This window comes from Pelodiscus sinensis, chromosome 24, assembly GCF_052426305.1.
Source record: "Pelodiscus sinensis isolate ZL-2025 chromosome 24, ASM5242630v1, whole genome shotgun sequence".
Taxonomy (NCBI): domain Eukaryota; kingdom Metazoa; phylum Chordata; order Testudines; family Trionychidae; genus Pelodiscus; species Pelodiscus sinensis.
This window is the reverse complement of record NC_143075.1, coordinates 17,508,457-17,525,673: the sequence shown is the minus strand read 5'-3', so window position 1 is coordinate 17,525,673 and position 17,217 is coordinate 17,508,457. Positions and strand designations below refer to the sequence as shown.

Genomic DNA, 17,217 nt, shown 5'->3' with positions numbered 1-17,217 from the left:
AGAATAAAGCCAGGAAAAAGGTGGAGAAAAGTCCAAGAAGAAGTTAAGAAAATGTCCAAAAAAAGTTAAGAAAAAAGTGAAGCAAAAGGTGGGAAAATGGTGGGAAAAAGTCCAAGAAAAGTTGAGAAAAAATGTTGAAAAACGTTAAAGAAAAACTTGAGTAAAAAAGTCAGGAAATGTTGAAGAAAAAGTTGTGTATAAGTTGAGCGAAAGTCAAGGAATAAGTTGAGAAAAAAGTCAGGAAAAAGATAGGAAAAGTCCAAGAAAAAGTTGAGAAAAGTGTTGACAAAAAGTGAAGAAACAAGCTGGGGAAAAGTTGAGAAAAAAATGGGAAAAATGTAGGGGAAAACTTAAGGAAAAAGTCAGGAAAATGTTGAGGGAGAAGTCAAGAAAAATGTCAAGAAGAAAGACAGGAAAATGCCAGGAATGAAATAAATGATTGTTCTTGATGTTTTCTGGACTTTTTTTCAAGGAAGTCGAAAATGACTAGAAAAAGCTGAGAAAAATCAGGAAAAAGTCAAGAAATGAAAACTCTGTTGTAAAGAAAGAAAGAAAGAAAATATCTAGTCTGGTACTCTTACCTTCTCACCACAGTTGGAAATTAGCCAAATCCATTCTGATTTAATTAGCACTGTTGTCACACTCCCATCTTTCAGTGAAAAGCAGAATTTATTTTTCAGCAGTTCTCAGTCATCACGTTTTGTGGGCTCACTCAGCCGTTCATAGCCAGCCAGGCACTTCCCAGGCTGTCCTGAGTTGATACGGCCGCACCATTAGTGAGAAGCTCAGTACCGGGAGCGTGGCAGGGCTGTAGATGGTTTCAGAATGTAGGGTACCATAAGGGCCTAGTAGTGGTTTGCTGCAGGTCTAGTGGAAGTTGAAGGAGGACACAGCGAACGCTGCTTTCATAGTCATTCTGGCACCAACACAGAAAGCACTGGGAGGACTTCACCCGGCCTTTTGCTCTTAATATTGTACGTGTAATAGGCCAACAGACCACACAGCACTGTGTATTTCAAGGAGCTGAGGGCCAGAGACCTGCCCATTCAAGCCCTTCTTTGGACTTCCATCAGCAGAACCAAATGCTTTTGCATGCGGCTGCAGCTCGTGACTGATAAGCAAAGAGGCTTCCAGCACTAGACACGAGGTGACATTTGCCTGTTGAGAGACAAGTGAGGATGAGGGGAGGGCGTTTTGGAAATCTGGTTTGTCCCCCAAAGAGAGCTGTTTCCATTGGCTTGCTAGGGCTGCAAGCAATAACAGGCCAGAGAAGCCAGCTTTCCATTCCCCTGTTCCATTACTCTTTTTGATTGGCACTTTAATGAGGGCGCTAGGGGTCGACCCCCTGCCAGGGGGCTGGTTCATGCCCCGTTTATCTCACAGTCCATGTAAGACTAAAATAACACGCCAGGCTGAGTTTCACTGCCTTGTGATGCAGCAGCCCTCCATGATGGATTGAGTGACTGCAGCAAGTTGGCAGCTAAAGTGTGTTGTAACAGTATCTTTCTGTCAGCACAACACAATGGATTTGCTGATTCCCGGGTTTTCTCAATGTTCCCTGTTGCCATCAACTCAGGAATTACTAGCGTTCATTTTCCAGGGGGCTGCAGTGGTATAAAAAAAAATGTTCCAAAGGTTATTTCTGGTTTTTCTTCTCAACTGCCCTGCAGCTGATGAAGTAGGTGTTGCAGTGCCAACTTTACTCCCCGCACAAAAGGCGCCATAAATTCCTGTTGCCTGCTTTTCCAACACCGCTTAAAGTTCAAAGACTATAGGAGTCAGCCACGCCGGTGTTTTGCCTGTGTGCACATTCTGCTGGGCCAGCATATGGTGCACTGGGTTTTTCACCCCCAAATAAGGATTAACAGCCAGTGCAGGACTAGGAGGCGGGGTTCTCGTTAAAATGGGATAATACAGACTTGCTATGCTGTTATCCTGGGATAGAGGTCACACGGTGAGCAAACTCTATATCCCATGCTGCTACCCCACTGCAAGGTCTGAAGTAAGAATATGCTGCACTGTGTTTCATTGTAGGGTCTCAGAGAATCACAGCCTCTAAACAGTATCCTTCTTCCCTCTGCCCCACCAATAAGATCATTCCTGATTTACAGGTGGGTAAAACAGGCCCTGTAAAGTTAACTGATCAGCCTCCGAGCAGTGAGTCACTTGAAAGGGTAGGAATGAAACCGAACCCTTGGGCTTGATGGATTGGGTTAAATCAGTGGAGTTACACCAGGCGCTAATTTGGCCTGATTCTTAACTGATACCATTACACCACGTGCCCCCTCCATCAAAGCCAACAAAGAGGTTGTTCATTTAATAAAAAAATATTTGGGCTGAAGGCTCTGTGTGGCAGGGAAGAACTTTTTTTAGTAGTTCTAGATTTCCTGGGCGTTGCTCAGGTCCTTAACTCAATTACATGCGGGGCGGGGGGGGGGGGTAAAATAAAGGGGAAAAGTACTTGCTTTATTTAAATGATTGTATTTTTCAAAAATTCAGTGTTACTTTGATGAAGTTAATTGCCAAATGCATTTGTCATTGGACAAGCTGAAGGGAGAAGTGCAATTGCAATAAGCAGTTGCTGTTAGTAGTAGAGCCCTGTGCAGATACAAAATCTGTATCCATATCTGCATCTGTATCCGCAGTAATGAGCTGCAGATGCAGATACCAGCAGATATAAAGCGGATCACCGCAGATTTGCAGGGCTCTAGTTAGTTTCCCAGCCTGCGGGCACAGCTGCTATAAGTTGCAGCCACTTGCCTCCCGAGTTACTGGGAAGGGAGTATCTGCATTTCACCAAAATGTTTCTTTTTGGGTTGCAAATGTGTGCTCTGTGCAGCCACTAGAAATGCCAGGTTTCTGTGTCAGGCCTATGGGCCTGGCTTCCCAAGCAAGCAAGGGAGTAGCCCTTTAGGAATGGAAATTGAACATTTAGTCAGATACAAAGTGGGGCACCATCCCAGATCTAACAAGGCTCTCTCTCTAATTTACATTAATCTGCATGAGACCAGAGATGGGCCCGATAGATACATAGATAGACAGATCGATAGTTTACACAGTAAAAGAAAATTAAACTTAACGGCTAACATAAATGTAATGTTCTCTCCCCATCTGTCAGCAATTATTTGTATTTAGTAGCCCTGCCAATGCTGAAAAGGTCAATGAAGAAGAAATTGAGAATGTCAAAAATGAATAAAAATATTCATCATGTAACCAATCAAAATTCTATTAAACTGTTAAACGGTGGGGTTGCCAGCTGCCGGCTCTGTTGGGTTCCTGGGGCTGCCGGCCTATGCAGAGTTGTAACCGATAAGCATCAGCTTATTAGTTAACTAGTTAAGCCCTTACATCCCTAGAAGAAACATCCGTATTCACGGGATTCCCATCAGACCCTGAGGGCGTCTCATAAAAGATTCACAATAGCCCATGTTTAACCCCTGTCCTTCTTTCCTTGGCCTCTCCAGCATGGAGTTTCTTCCAAGTTCAGGTGGGCTACAGCCAGAAGTAACAAAACCTTTCTCCTTTCTGTCCATGCAGCAGTGCGACTCAGCAGTCCTTCCTCTGAAATTAGCGGTGCTAACCTCGACATGTGCCTATAATGCAACCCCCTCTGCTGTTCTCATCCCTGGCCCTTGCTAGGGTAGTGGAAGGCAGTGGGAATAAGAGCTGTGGTCTACTCCAGTTGCACTCCACCTGTGCGGGGTCGGGTGAGGAACAGGTTAGCTGGGTGAAAAGTTCACCGCGTGCTGAGCTGTCTGTTTCCCTGGCTTAATTTATCTGATATTTGGCTAACCTTGCTCTGAACCCAGCCCCGGAGACCCTCTTCCTCTCACCCCTCTCCAGCAGGCTCATGTCAGCCAAAGACATCTCCTCCCCTTCTCCCTGAAGGGAGCAGAGGGTTGGGCCAGGCAGCCAGGCACTAGAGGAAGAACTTATCGCCTGGAATTATTTGGGGGCTGCCTTAACCTCAGGAACAAACATAATAGCTCCACCTGCAGCAACATTCGCCTTGTTACTGCAGCCAAACACTCGGCTGCATGGCACCCAGCCCCACCCTGTCCCCTCTCATGACTCCGCTAAGGAGGTGTTCTTCTGCGTACGCATCTCGGGGAGTCTAATGGAATTTTGGTCCATGGGTGCCCATTTTGATAGGCATCTGCAGTGCCTCCCTCCCCTCCACACACACATGGTCCCGACTGGCTTCCCTCATGTTCCAGCAGCTGCCCCCAGTAGCTGCAAAGGACCTCTCCCGTGCGGTGGCCTTACTGCATAGAGAGGGAGTGCCCCAGGAGCGGCAGGAGGGATGTAGTTTCACTGTGCTACGAGGGTGGGGAGAAGGGGAGGCTTATGCGGGGAGCACACTGCATGGCAGGATGGGGCAGAGCTGGTGCCGGAGCACCCTCCAGGGCTCCTCCATTGCTCCCAGACACCCCACACAAGGATACACAAGTAAGGCTGCCAACCCTGCCAGTGTGACAGACTGCTCTTGGCTGAAGGCTCACCTCATGTGATGAAACCTCCGGGAATAGGGCCACCCAAAATGGGCACCCCTCTATCCGAGTGAGGCAGAGGCGGGGGGGGGGAGGGGCAGGAGGGAGGGCACAAAGTTTTGCTGCTGATACTTTGGGGGGAGGGAAAGAAGCCAACCCCAGATCCTGGTGGCACTTGCAGGCTAAGCTATTTAGGTTGTACACAGGCCTGGTGACAGGGGAGGGCAAAGGGGCAATTGCTCTGAGCTAAAGGGCCTATGAAATTGCTGCTGGAGCACCACACAGTGTGCTCCAGACATCTCTGAGAGCTGGGAGGGGGAGGGGCATGGTGCGCTCCAGGCTGCACCGGGGGTTGGCTATCCTGGCCCCACCCTTGTGTCTGAACACATATGAAAAGGACAAATCACATTTCAGAACAGAAGGGGGATGCGGGGGGAGGTGTTCTTTTTTTTTTTAATTCTATCCTTTGGTATATACGGTTGTGACTATTTTCTTCCACTATTTGATCTGAGGAAGTGGGTCTGGCCCACAAAAGCTCATCACCTAATAAACCATCTTGTTAGTCTGGTGTAGCTGAAGCAAAATACAGGACTATGTAGCACTTTAAAGACTAACACGGCTACATTTCTATCACTTTTCCCCCAAAGAGTGATTTTTCATCCCAAAGCTACATATTCAGGCAGCCTGGGGCTTGCTGCCCTTCTAAATGGTGTCAGAGAGCTGTCAGGAACTAGGGCTGGTCCCCAAACCCAGTCAGTGAGAAACACTTGCTCTGGGGGAACTCAAATGATTCATGTCAGCCTACCTCAGGATCCAGTACAGAGCAATGTGTCCCCGGCGCCTGCTGGCCTGCCCAAGGGCATGCTGGGTTCTTCCCTGCTTCTTGATTCATGCTGGAGTGGATAGAAATGAACAGAAAAGGGAGGAGACAGCTTGCAGGGACTTAAGTTATATATATATATTAAAAAAAAAAGTCAGACATCGGTGTGACAGCTTTAGAGTACATGGAAACTCCTTGTGGTCTAAGCCAAATATTGAGCTGGCTTCTCAGGCTCACCCCATGCCGTGGCCATGCCGCAAGGCGTGACATGTCTGGAAGCACACAGTGAAATAGCTCTGATGTGGTCACTGTCGTTGGTGACACCTCCCTTTTCCGCCCTCATCACACCCACGTTCCCACACAAGCCACAACAGGCCTGTGATGGAATAGCTGATTCCCTGCCTGGGAACGTTTCACAGAACAAGCCTGAGCCCCTCTCAACTGTGGCCTCGCACGGCTCCATGGCAGGGAAACTGCAAAGAAGTGTTGAGAAAAACGTGTCACTGAACGTTAAAAATGCAAGCGAATGACGCAATCAGAGGACACACCACTAAACATCTCAGCCCTGCCTTCCCCCCTCCTCAAGATAACTTTTTCCTCCATCCTGCCAGCCTACTATAATAGTAGGTGTAACTTCCATTGAATGTAGCTTGCATCCCAAAGCATATTTGTTAATCTTGCTGCTCTTTCTTTGAAATGGGCATTGGAACCTCCCTGACCAGTCCTGAGGGAGGGAGTTTGCCAGACCAGGGGAAGTTAATTCTGGTCCCTCTGCTGATGGACTCCCAGCTCTCCCAGGATCCACCAACAGACTCAGTCAGATAGGTTCCCCTCCTGCCTGCTGGGCTCTGCTGCCAACCCCAGCCACCAAACTCCCTGCCCCTGGGCCATTGGGCTTCCAACTCCACTGCCAGCCCCAGCTACTGGCTCCCTGTCCCACTGCTGGCTGCCGGCCCCTGGCCACTGGACTTCCACCTGCCTGAGTTCTCTGGTCCAGGGGCTCTTTCATCCAGCAACATCCATGGTCCTGCCAGAACAGGGATGTTACCGGACCAGAGAGGTTCAACCAATATTAGATCCATTTTACAGATGTGGGGGATGGGGAAGCTTAAGCGATTGTCAAAAATAGTGACCAAACCAATCATAGAATCCTAGGGCTGGAAGAGACCTCAGGAGGTCATCAAGTCCAGCCCCTGCCCAAGCAGGACCAACTGCAACTAAATCAACCCAGCCAGGGCTTTGTCAACCGAAGACTTAAAAACCTCTAAGGATGGAGATTCCACCACCTCCCTATTAACCCATCCCAGTGCTTCCCCACCCTCCTACGAAATAGTTTTTCCTAATATCCAACCTAGACCTCCCCCACTGTAACTTGAGACCATTGCTCCTTGTTCTGCCATCCGTCACTACTGAGAACAGCCTCTCTCCATCCTCTTTGGAACCTCCCTTCAGGAAGTTGAAGGCTGCTATCAAATCCCCCCTCACTCTTCTCTTCTGCAGACTAAACAAACCCAGATCTCTCATTCTCTCCTCATAGGTTATGTGCTCCAGCCCCCTAATCATTTTGGTCACCCTCCGCTGGACCCTCTCCAATGAGCCCACATCCTTTCTATAGTCCGGGGCCCAGAACTGGACACAATACTCCAGATGTGGCCTCACCAGTGCTGAATAAAGGGGAATAATCACTTCTCTAGATATGCTGGCAATGCTCCTCCTAATGCAACTTAATATGTGATTAGCCTTCTTGGCTACAAGGACACACTGTTGACTCATACCCAGCTTCTCATCCACTGTAATCCCCAGGTCCTTTTCTGCTGAACTGCTACTTAGCCAGTCGGTCCCCAGCCTGTAACAATGCTTGGGATTCTTCCATCCAGGGCCGGCCTTAGGCCGAGTCAGCCGATTCCCCGGCATGGGGCCCCACACCCGAGGGGGCCCTGCACCCAAAGCGACGCATGTGCCGTGCACCCAGGGGTCACACATGCATGCGGGGCACAGCACATGTGTCGTGACGTCTGGGGCCCCGCGCATGTAGAGTCGGCCCTACTTCCGTCACAAGTGCAGGACTCTGCACTTGTCCTTGTTGAACCTCATCAGATTTCTTTTGGCCCAATCCTCTAATCTCTCTAGGTCACCCTGGACCCTATCCCTGCCCTGCAGCGTATCTACCTCACCCCCTAGCTTAGTGTCATCTGCAAACTTGCTGAAGGTGCAATCCATCCCCTCATCCAGGTCATTAATAAAGATGTTGAACAATGAGACAATCCAAGAGTATTGCCATCCAGTCAATTTGCATTGTGTTTGGAATCCAGGCGACCCTCGATCCAGTCCCATGTTCCAATTACGCTTTCATTATTTATCCAGCGTGTAACAGCTTCAATAGGAGGGATTGAGAAGGCTTACACCAGGCTATTACATAGCTTACAGGTTTAAATTATTCTCTTGCTTCTGTCAGAGAGGGGGGAATTGAACTTGGGTTTCCCATGTCCCTGGGCTAAAAGTTATAAGGTGGGCACCATCACCTCCAAATATTCTGTGTGAAGCAAAAGATGTTACTGGTTTGTGCTATGACCATACAAATCATTGTTGCACCCACTGTCATGTATTTGCACCAAATTTTGTATGAAGTGGGACAAGTAAGATGTCAGTGAAAAGCTTATGATTCACTGATGCTGTTTCTACTGCTTGTATGCATGTATCATTTCTGTATTTGAAGTTATGAGCATTGGTCATGTACTTATTGCCCAGAAGCATACTTTTGAAATATATCAGCAGGAGGCTTGTGCAATGGTTGTAGTCAAGTGACTAGCAGCACTGCACTGACAATGCACCTCAGTTGGTGTCAATCCATATATGATGAACTTTGTTGTGAACATTAAGACCAGTATGTAAGCCATGGCTGCTGTCTGCAAACACACATACACGCACACGCACCATCTCCACCATCATGACATCTGAGTACATAATTGATTGGCCTTCTCTGGCCAAGCAGCAATCGTAACAATTCTTCATAGATGTAGATGGATATTGCGTTCCACCCTCAAATCAGAAAGCACTCTACCAAGGTAGTTGAGCATTATAGCTCACATTTTATAGACAGGGAAACTGAGGCACACACCCCTTTTGAGTCTTGCCCAGTGTCACTCAGTGTGGGAACAGCACCCTGGCTTTCTTCACTCCCACCCTTGTGTTCAATCCACTACACTACAGTTGTCTACTCAATGTCACATACCTGCAACTGATCTACACTTTTAGTTAACACCAAGAAGAGACTTTTGACATCCTGGCCCTATTACGTGTCGCTTCTAGCCCACTGACATGAGGCATTAAGTGCAAGGAAAGAGGAAGAGAGAGAGAGAGCAAGAATAGCTGCTGTGCTAAGCTGACCCAGAAATGCAAAGACTCAGGATTTTGTTATGGAAATGTTTGCTTTGGCCCGCACCATGCTTTTCTGTTGAACTTTTGTTTGCATTTTTCCTTGCTTTGTGTTTGCTGTTCATTTGTGCTGCGCTCGCTGTGCGAAATTAAGCCATCATGTTGGTATTTTCTTTTCTTTAAAATCCTTACAATTCCTTTCAGAACTGGATGTTAACAGGACAAAGGAAATAAATACTTGAAAGAAGATACAAGCTGTGTTTCTGTTTTACTTCGGTGCTGCTGTGGTAACTGAATACCAGTCGGCAAGGTCAAAATAAGAAACGGCCAGAAAAATCCCAGTCCTCAGTCCAGAGGTTGGGTTGCCTATCGTTAAGCAATTTTCAGGCTACGTGCCTAAAGATCATAACAGTTCCTCAGTAAATCTCTGAGTGTTTCATATAGTTTCCTTGTCAGATGGTCATTAAGTTTTATAACCTTTATATTTCAAATGAAACAATGGACACAAATGCCTTCTAAATGTCTTAATAGGTTCCACATGTTAACGATTTTTAATATTTTGGTTGCTCGGCTGGTAGCATACTTGCCTGTGGGACTGTTAGTGTTGGCCAAGAAACTGGGGTGGGAGCCACCAAACAACTTAGCCATTGCAATGCTGAGCATCACAGAAACAATGAACATGAACCCACATATCAACCCACATATAATGAACTTTGTTGTGAACATTAAGACCAGCATGTAAGCCATGGTTGCTGCCTAAAAAGGATTGAGTCACGCATGTATGCATGCAAACACACACACACACACACACACACACACACACACCATCACGACATCTGAGTACGTAACTGACTGGCCTTCTCTGGCCAAGCAGCTATCGTAACAATTCTTTCATAGATGTAGATGTAGACGGATCTTGCTTCAAAAAACCTCAACAAAACTGAATTCTGTTCCACAATGAGCAGCAAGGAGCAGAAACAGCCTCCCGACAGGATGAATATTTATTCACATTCCTGTATTGCACACACCCAAACCAAAAGTCACGGCAATCAATTTGAACACAACTGATTGATTCACTGAGGAATGTTTAAGACATCAAGTGTCTGTCAAATAATTGAAAAAAGCCTCCTGGCGTCTGTTTAAAAACCATTCATATGCACAGAAAAGCATTTAAATTACAAAATTAATGGCTCACTTCCAGCAGTTCCCCTCGCTGTAGTGAAGTTGTCCAGCGCAGGCTTTGGGTCAGACACATGGAACTCACCTTGTGCTGTGAAAAGACTCTCTCATGTACCAGTTTTCTCAACCCACTTTCGTGCATCATCAGTTTCTCCTTCACAAATCCCAAAATGTTTCAGATTTTACCCCAAACTCATGTGCTGCCTGCAGCCTCAGGTAATTTATTTGCAGACCCTACATCTCTTATTACTAAGTTAGCAAAGGAGCCCTTACATCCGAGTATAGCTAGTACTTCACGTAATATTCTGCCAGGCCTATCCTACCACATGTCCAGTCTTCTGAGTGCAGAGAGGGTTCATGTGTTTGACTGGTTGTATCTTTCCACTTTCGTGCTGATATACAAAAGGCTGTGGATGCTAAATGTACTCTTGCTTTATCATGCCTCTGGCTCCATCACTTTTGGCAGCGTGATTTCCCTCTGAAATAATCCGTCTGCCAGTTTAGCCCATGTTTTTCTGAGTAACAATCTTCCCATGGCAGACCCAAGTTGGAAGAGATGAGCAGCTGCTCACCACAAGGAGGCAGAAGCAGGACTAGGTCTTCAGGCTTTTGTGCCTCCTTAGTCCCACTCTTCAAACCTAAAGATATTTAAAGTGGGCTGTAATGTTAGCACATGAGAAGGTGTGTACACAGGTGTGAGGCCGCCTCGGGGGAAGGTGAGGCGAAGGATAATCTGCTTACACAGCATGCTGACTCAGAGGCACTCCAATTACAGCCCTTTGCAAGAAGAAAAAATGAAGGGGAAAACATTCTGAAACCAGGTGGGGTGGGGAAGTAGCCAAGGTGTCTGTCACAAAATCATAGGGTTGCTGCTGTCAAACCTGCAAAGAGGGAGGCCTGGCTCAGCATGGCTCTTATTGGCTTAGTCAAAGCAAAGTTCCTGTTTTTGGGGACACGTGTCTAAGATCAAGTCCTTGCAGGAGAAATTCACAGAGTGGGCAAACACTGGTATCAGATAGGGATTCAGCTAAAAAGTTAGCACCATGCTGATGTGGAGCAGGTAGGGATTGCATCTGAAGCCGGAAACTGAGGTAACCAAGAGGGGTAGTGACCCAGCCCCATTCACCCAGCCAGACTGTGAGAGAATTAGAACGGTGAGGTGAGTGTTTAAAATTTTCTTATAACAAAGCAAAAATTACAATAGATCACATAGCCTTAAATGGCAATGTGTTTTAAAGGTTTTAAGTTAACAATAGGGAAATTTACCCATGTTTAACAATGGGTATACGTAATGTGGCCAAATAATGTGGCCTACAGATCCATGACAGGAAGTACTCCAGGCTGCTTGCAGCTTGGGGATACAACCAGACCTGCCAATTCCAGGCAGCATGGGAATGCCTCATCCTATGAAGTTCCTTCCTATTGCAACAACTTTCACAACCACAATGATTCCCTTCTACTTTCCTAAAATGCAGATGATCTTAATCACCCTTTGAAGAAAAAGCAGAATAATTTCTCCGACTACAGTGCTAATTTCCTCTGATGAAATTAAACTGTATCTTTGGAAGTTAATGTCCTTTCCATTCTGGATCACCTGATAGGTCACCAAATCTGTCGACCTTATGAAGCAAAGCAGCAATTTTTCAGGTATGCACAGATCAATTTTTCCTATTTTTCATTGTGTAAGGTCCATAATTCCATTCCAGGGGAATCTCATTTTATATATCCTCTAATATCGTCTCCTGAACAATGAGGTTATGGAGGAGACTAGCTAACCTCCTCCATTTTTGACAGAAGCCCTAGCTAAAGATTGGATGACCAAAATGTAGATTGAGGTGAATTATGTACCGATGACCAAACAGGTGCCTAGCAGATCACATTGCAGGAGACACAACTGTCTGCCCAGAGATTGCCAATGCGCCATGGATTAGGTGTTGATGCTTGACAGAAGGATGGATATTCCATGTAGTTACTTTGGGAATGACTGCCATGACAGTGAGGGCGACTTGTGTAAATGAAATGAAAAATACAGGGCCTCTTCAGGCAAAGCTCCCAACTTTATAAACTTATCTGACTGGAGATCATGGTTCTCAGGAAGTCTATGTATGACGGGTCTGACAACATTTGTTACAACATCATGGGTAGCTGTCTCAAAATTTAATGTTGGGGTCTGCCCAAAACTTTCATTTTCTTGAATTGTTGGGGTGAAAGTAATTTAAATTTCTTATGGGTACTGTTGTATTGCCCCCCCCCCCCCACAACCAGGGGGCTCCGGGGAGGAGGTTGGGGAAGCACTTGGAAGAGGGGAAATGACCAGGAATTGTCAACATGGATTGACCAAGACCATGTCACACCTGACCAACCCGATTGCCTTCTATGACAAGGTAAATGGCTCTGTGGATATGGGAAAGGCAGTAGACGTGATATACCTTGACTTTAGGAATGCTTTTGATATGGTTTCCCACAGTATTCTTGCCAGCAAGTTAACAAAGTATGGACTGGCTAAATGCACTATAAGATGAATAAGCTGGCTAGATCATCAGGCTCAATGGGTATTGATCAATGACCAGCGGCAGCCCTAGATTAGCTACCAGCAACTGGTGCCCTAGGTGAACCATGCAATCGGCGCCCCCCAGCTCCAAATGCCTCAATGATATTGTGCCACCATTTAGCACCCCATTTAACTTGGCGCTCTAGGTGACCGCTTAGTTCGCCTATATGGTCAGGTCGCCCCTGTCAATGACTCAATGTCTGGTTGGTAGTTGGTATCAAGTGGACCCACAGCCCAGGTCTACATGTGGGAGTTATTTCAAAATAACAAGCAGAACGTCCACACTACCAAGCCCGTTATTTTGAAATTATACCTCCTCCTTTCCTTGGGGAATAAGCTTATTTCAAAATAGTTATTTCGGGAGTTATTTCAAAATAAGCTATTTGAAAGAATTCCCTAGTGTAGACATGCCCTCAGCAAGTTCGCAGATGATACTAAGCTAGGGGGAGAGGTAGATATGCTGGGTAGAGATAGGGTCCTGGACAAATTGGAGGATTAGGCCAAAAGAAATCTGATGAGGTTCAACAAGGACAAGTGCAGAGTCCTGCACTTGAGACAGAAAAATTCCAATCACTGCTACAGGCTGGGGGCCAACTGGCTAAGTAGCAGTTCAGCAGAAAAGGACCTGGGGATTTCAGTGGATGAGAAGCTGGATATGAGTCAACAGTGTGCCCTGGTAGCCAAGAAGGCTAACGGCATATTAGGTTGCATTAGTAGGAACATTGCCAGCAGATCTAGGAAAATGATTATTCTCCTGGTGAGGTCACATCTGGAGTATTGCATCCAATTCTGGGCCCCCCTTTACAAAAAGGATGTGGACGCATTGGAGAGGGTCCAGTGGAGGGCGACCAAAATGATTAGGAGGCTGGAGCACATGACCTATGAGGAGAAGCTGAAGAATTTGGGCTTCTTTAATCTGCAGAAGAGAAGAGTGGGGAGGGAGGGAGAGGGGGTTGATAGCAGCCTTCAACTACCTGAAGGGAGGTTCCAAAGAGGATGGAGAGAGGCTGTTCTCAGTCGTGACAGAACAAGGAGCAATGGTCTCAAGTTGCAGTAGGGGAGGTCTAAGTTGGATATTAGGGAAAACTTTTTCACTAGAAGGGTGGTGAAGCGGTGAAATGAGTTAACTAGGGAGGTGGTAGAATCTCCATCCCTAGAGGTGTTTAAGTCCTGGCTTGACAAAGCCCTGGCTGGGATGATTTGGTTGGGGTTGGTCCTGCTTTTAGACTCAATGACCTTCTGAGATCTCTTCCAACCCTCTGATTCAGTGAGATGCAATATGGCAGTACCTGTAAGAAACTGAAGTGTGGGGTGGAGTGCAGGGGGCTCCGGGCAGGGAGTTGGGGGTTGTGAGGAGGGTCTCAGGGCAGAACATTGTGGGGGGGGGGGTGCAGGAATTGGGGCAGGGGACCAGAGATGTGGGGGGCTCAGGGCAGGGTGTTCACATGTGGGGAGGCACAGGTGAACACAGGGAGGCGCAGGTGCACTTTAAGGAGGGCAGGGGGGCTGAAGCCCCCCAGTTCCTACTGACACTGCTTGTGACTTGCTGTTCTCTTCCATCCCTGTCAGGAAGTGAGAGGCAAGCTCACATGGGTAGTGCAGGGAGGGGGAAGAGGAGTGAGTGACCCAAGAGGGAGGGGGATGCAGGGACTCTGCATGCAGTCTTCTCACTCCCTGATAGTTATGGAAGGGGGCAACACACAGCTACAGTAGGACGGGCCGGGGGGGGGGGGCTTTGGCCTCTTCTGCCCTCCCTAAAGGAAGTCATGGGGGAGGGGCCTGTGGGTAGGGACAGTCCCGGACCAGTGGGGGGCACCCCGCAGCCAGCCCCTTTCATCTGCCTGCTACTGAGCAGGGCGGCCTACAGGAGACCTGGGAGCCTGTCAGGGAGCGTGCCTCATGTCCTCGTGCAGCAGAGTGCCCCAGCCGGCTCTTACCAGAGCGCCGCACCGTCGTACTCCCACCTCTGCTTGAACATTCCACAAACGTTGTACTACAACGACGTGAACTGTTGCTTGGACACGCTCACACACCCACCTGAGTGGTATTCACGGCTGTGTGTCACTGTTTGATGTGGCTGATAAACCCTGGGCTTTATCTTCAGCCAGTAGAAGCAGTTCCATGTTGATTCTTTCTAAGCTCCAGGACGGTAATAAGTGGTTTGTCCAAGTAACTGTTTTGAATTTGCCGGCTGTTGGAGGGATGGTTGTTTTCCGCCACAGGAATCTCTTGTGAAGTAGAGTCATTAAACAGTTCAGTGCTAGGTTAATTGAACCTGATAACCATAACCCTCTTCAGCCAGATTATCATAAAAAATATTACAGGCCGTCCTCACTATAAGTCCAAGATACATTCCAAAAAGCTTGGACTTATAGCAAAACAACTTAAAGCAGGGAATTTTTTCCTGTGGTTGACTTCCATTTGCGCAAATTTATTTTGAGCGACCTCAGAGTGAGGAATGAGAGGCCTTATAATGCATCAGTTCCAGAGTAGACATAGTCTCCGTGTACAGAGCCTCAAGCACAGAATATTTGAAGAACAGGTAGACTTGAATTTCCTACTTCTGTAAAGCCAATATTAATACTGACATGAGTCTGGAAGAGAGCCCGGTCATGTCAAATGGTAATGATTGAAGTTAAAGAAAAAAACCTACCATCTCTTACAGAGTGTGAGAATTGTCTGAAAAACAGGGACACGGAGATGAGTCTCCGCTAGGAATTTGTTCTGGTGTTTCAGACAGAACTCTGCTATCTGTGTTCCTGATTATCCGATGCTAAAAGTAAGACCGAGAGCCGTCTTTGCTGAGGAACGGGTAAGATCACACTGCTTTGAAGTAGATGGATGTCTTGGCAATTCCACTGGCTTTGTGAATTTGGGAACGGAACAAAATTGTGCCTGTGATTCTTGCACAGCTCCATAGGGTACCTCCTCTGGAATTTCCAGAGCTGTCTGGAACTGACTGGTGTGGGGGAGGGTCTAACTCCGCATAGGGCTGGTTTGGAACCATGCAAGAAGCTCTGAGGCGTCTGAGGCCAACTACTGACCTTGCCTCAACATTCTGGATTTGTTCCAGCTACCACTTGCGAAGTGGTAATCTCCCTTGTTATGCCTCAGGGACGTGCTATGTGATCTTTACTCTCTTCTGCAGTGTCTGGCAGGAGCCAGGATTATAAATCTACTTTTCCAATGAGTCTCTGAATAGCCTCAGCTTTCCATAAAGCTTCCCACTGTAGCACTAAAAGCTGGGAACTGATTTGTCTGAGCATCTGGTCTCAATAACAAAGGCCCCGTGTATCTTTGCTGTCCCAATAGCTTTTCCAACCCTGCAGTCGACGTGGTTTTTAGACGGAGAGGGATCATACTTGCAACACCGGCCATCCATGCAAGCATTGCATGTGGATGGTGTCAAGTGACAAATATTGCTTTTATTTATATTTTATTTCTGTTAGGTTATGCTGACTGACAGCATCCGTGCCCTGGCTGTCTGAAACATGCCTGTACAGCGAGAAGGCCAATATGTGTAGTTCTCCAAGTGAGAAATGTTGAATCCCTGACTATGATGGAAGTTCATCTTTGGGAGTGATGCCCGCTTGAATTTGGACACGGTTAAGGAGCCGTACGGCCTTATAAAGTGGAGACCAGGGATGCTAGATATAAGTAAATGTTGGGTGAAGAAGCCCAGTACTTCCTTGCTTGTTCTTACACATCTGAGTGATTCTTCATCTTGTCACCCCCCAGCCATCGGCTGCAGGAAGAAGGTGAAAATGGCATCAAGACAGAGCAACCTGTAGGGGCAACTGGGAGCAGTAAACAGGCCATTAGGACATGTGGCAGCTTGCAGAGGTAGCTGGAGGTAAGAGCATGATATTTAGGGTAAGGCGACTAGAGCAGTAGATGAGGGTTTCAGCCAAGACTTTCTTAGTCTTTGTGTGTGGCAGGAGATCTTCTATGATGATATCATCCCAGAGACCATGAGTGTAGATTTGGATTTTAGAATGGCCATACTGGGTCAGACCAAAGGTTCATCTAGCCCAGTGTCCTGTCTGCTGACAGGGCCAATGCCAGATGCCCCAGAGGGAGAACACAGAACAGGTAATCAAGTGATCCTTCTCCTGTCACCCATTTCTAGCCTCTGACAAAACAGAGGCTAGGGACACAGTATTGATAGACCTAACCTCCATGAATTTATAGAGCTCTTTTTTGAAAGCTATTAAGTCCTGGTCTTTACAACATCCTCTGGCAAGGAGTTCCATAGGTTAACTGAATGCAGCATGAAGAAAACTTCCTTTTGTTTAAAACCTACTACCTATTAACTTCATTTGGTGACCCCTAGTTCTTATGTTATGGGAACAAATAAATAACTTTTCCTTATTCACTTTTTCCACACCAGTCATGATTTTATAGACCTCTATCATATCCCCCCATAAAGAAGGATACATAATTATAGCTTGTCTAGAGCTGCAGAAGACTGCTTAAGCCTAGTTCTGACTTATCTGCCTGAAAGAGTCTATCAGTTATGTCTGGGTTTTTAAAATTATATATGTATTATTAGATTTACCCAGCATGGGTCTTTAACTGAATTAATTTTTGTTTTTTGAAAAATAACATGAAAATGTCCATGCTTCATTTAAATCTTGACTCTGGGGTGGGGCTAGGGAGGAGAGGTTCAGTATTGCAGGCTGCGTACCGCAGCCTCCTCTCACTGCAGCAGCTTGGGGCCAGGTGAGAAGCACCTTCCCATGGCCACTGCAGCTCCGGCTGGAGCAGGTTCATCTGCCCCTTGTGCTCCCCTGACAGAGGGG

The 17,217-nt window shown here is 46.9% G+C and overlaps 2 long non-coding RNA genes across 2 annotated transcripts; one reads left to right on the top strand and one right to left on the bottom strand.

The window, feature by feature from the left end:
* Positions 1-546: 546 nt before the first annotated feature.
* Positions 547-10,088, bottom strand: LOC142819451 (uncharacterized). Its single transcript, XR_012897371.2, has 3 exons — positions 9,950-10,088; positions 5,296-5,383; positions 547-1,158 (listed from the first exon to the last, which is right to left on the bottom strand). It is a non-coding gene; the product is annotated as an uncharacterized LOC142819451 (long non-coding RNA).
* Positions 10,089-10,898: 810 nt separating this feature from the next.
* LOC142819452 (uncharacterized) lies at positions 10,899-16,003 on the top strand. Its single transcript, XR_012897373.2, has 4 exons — positions 10,899-11,023; positions 11,340-11,511; positions 15,152-15,227; positions 15,865-16,003. It is a non-coding gene; the product is annotated as an uncharacterized LOC142819452 (long non-coding RNA).
* The last annotated feature ends 1,214 nt before the right edge of the window (positions 16,004-17,217 follow it).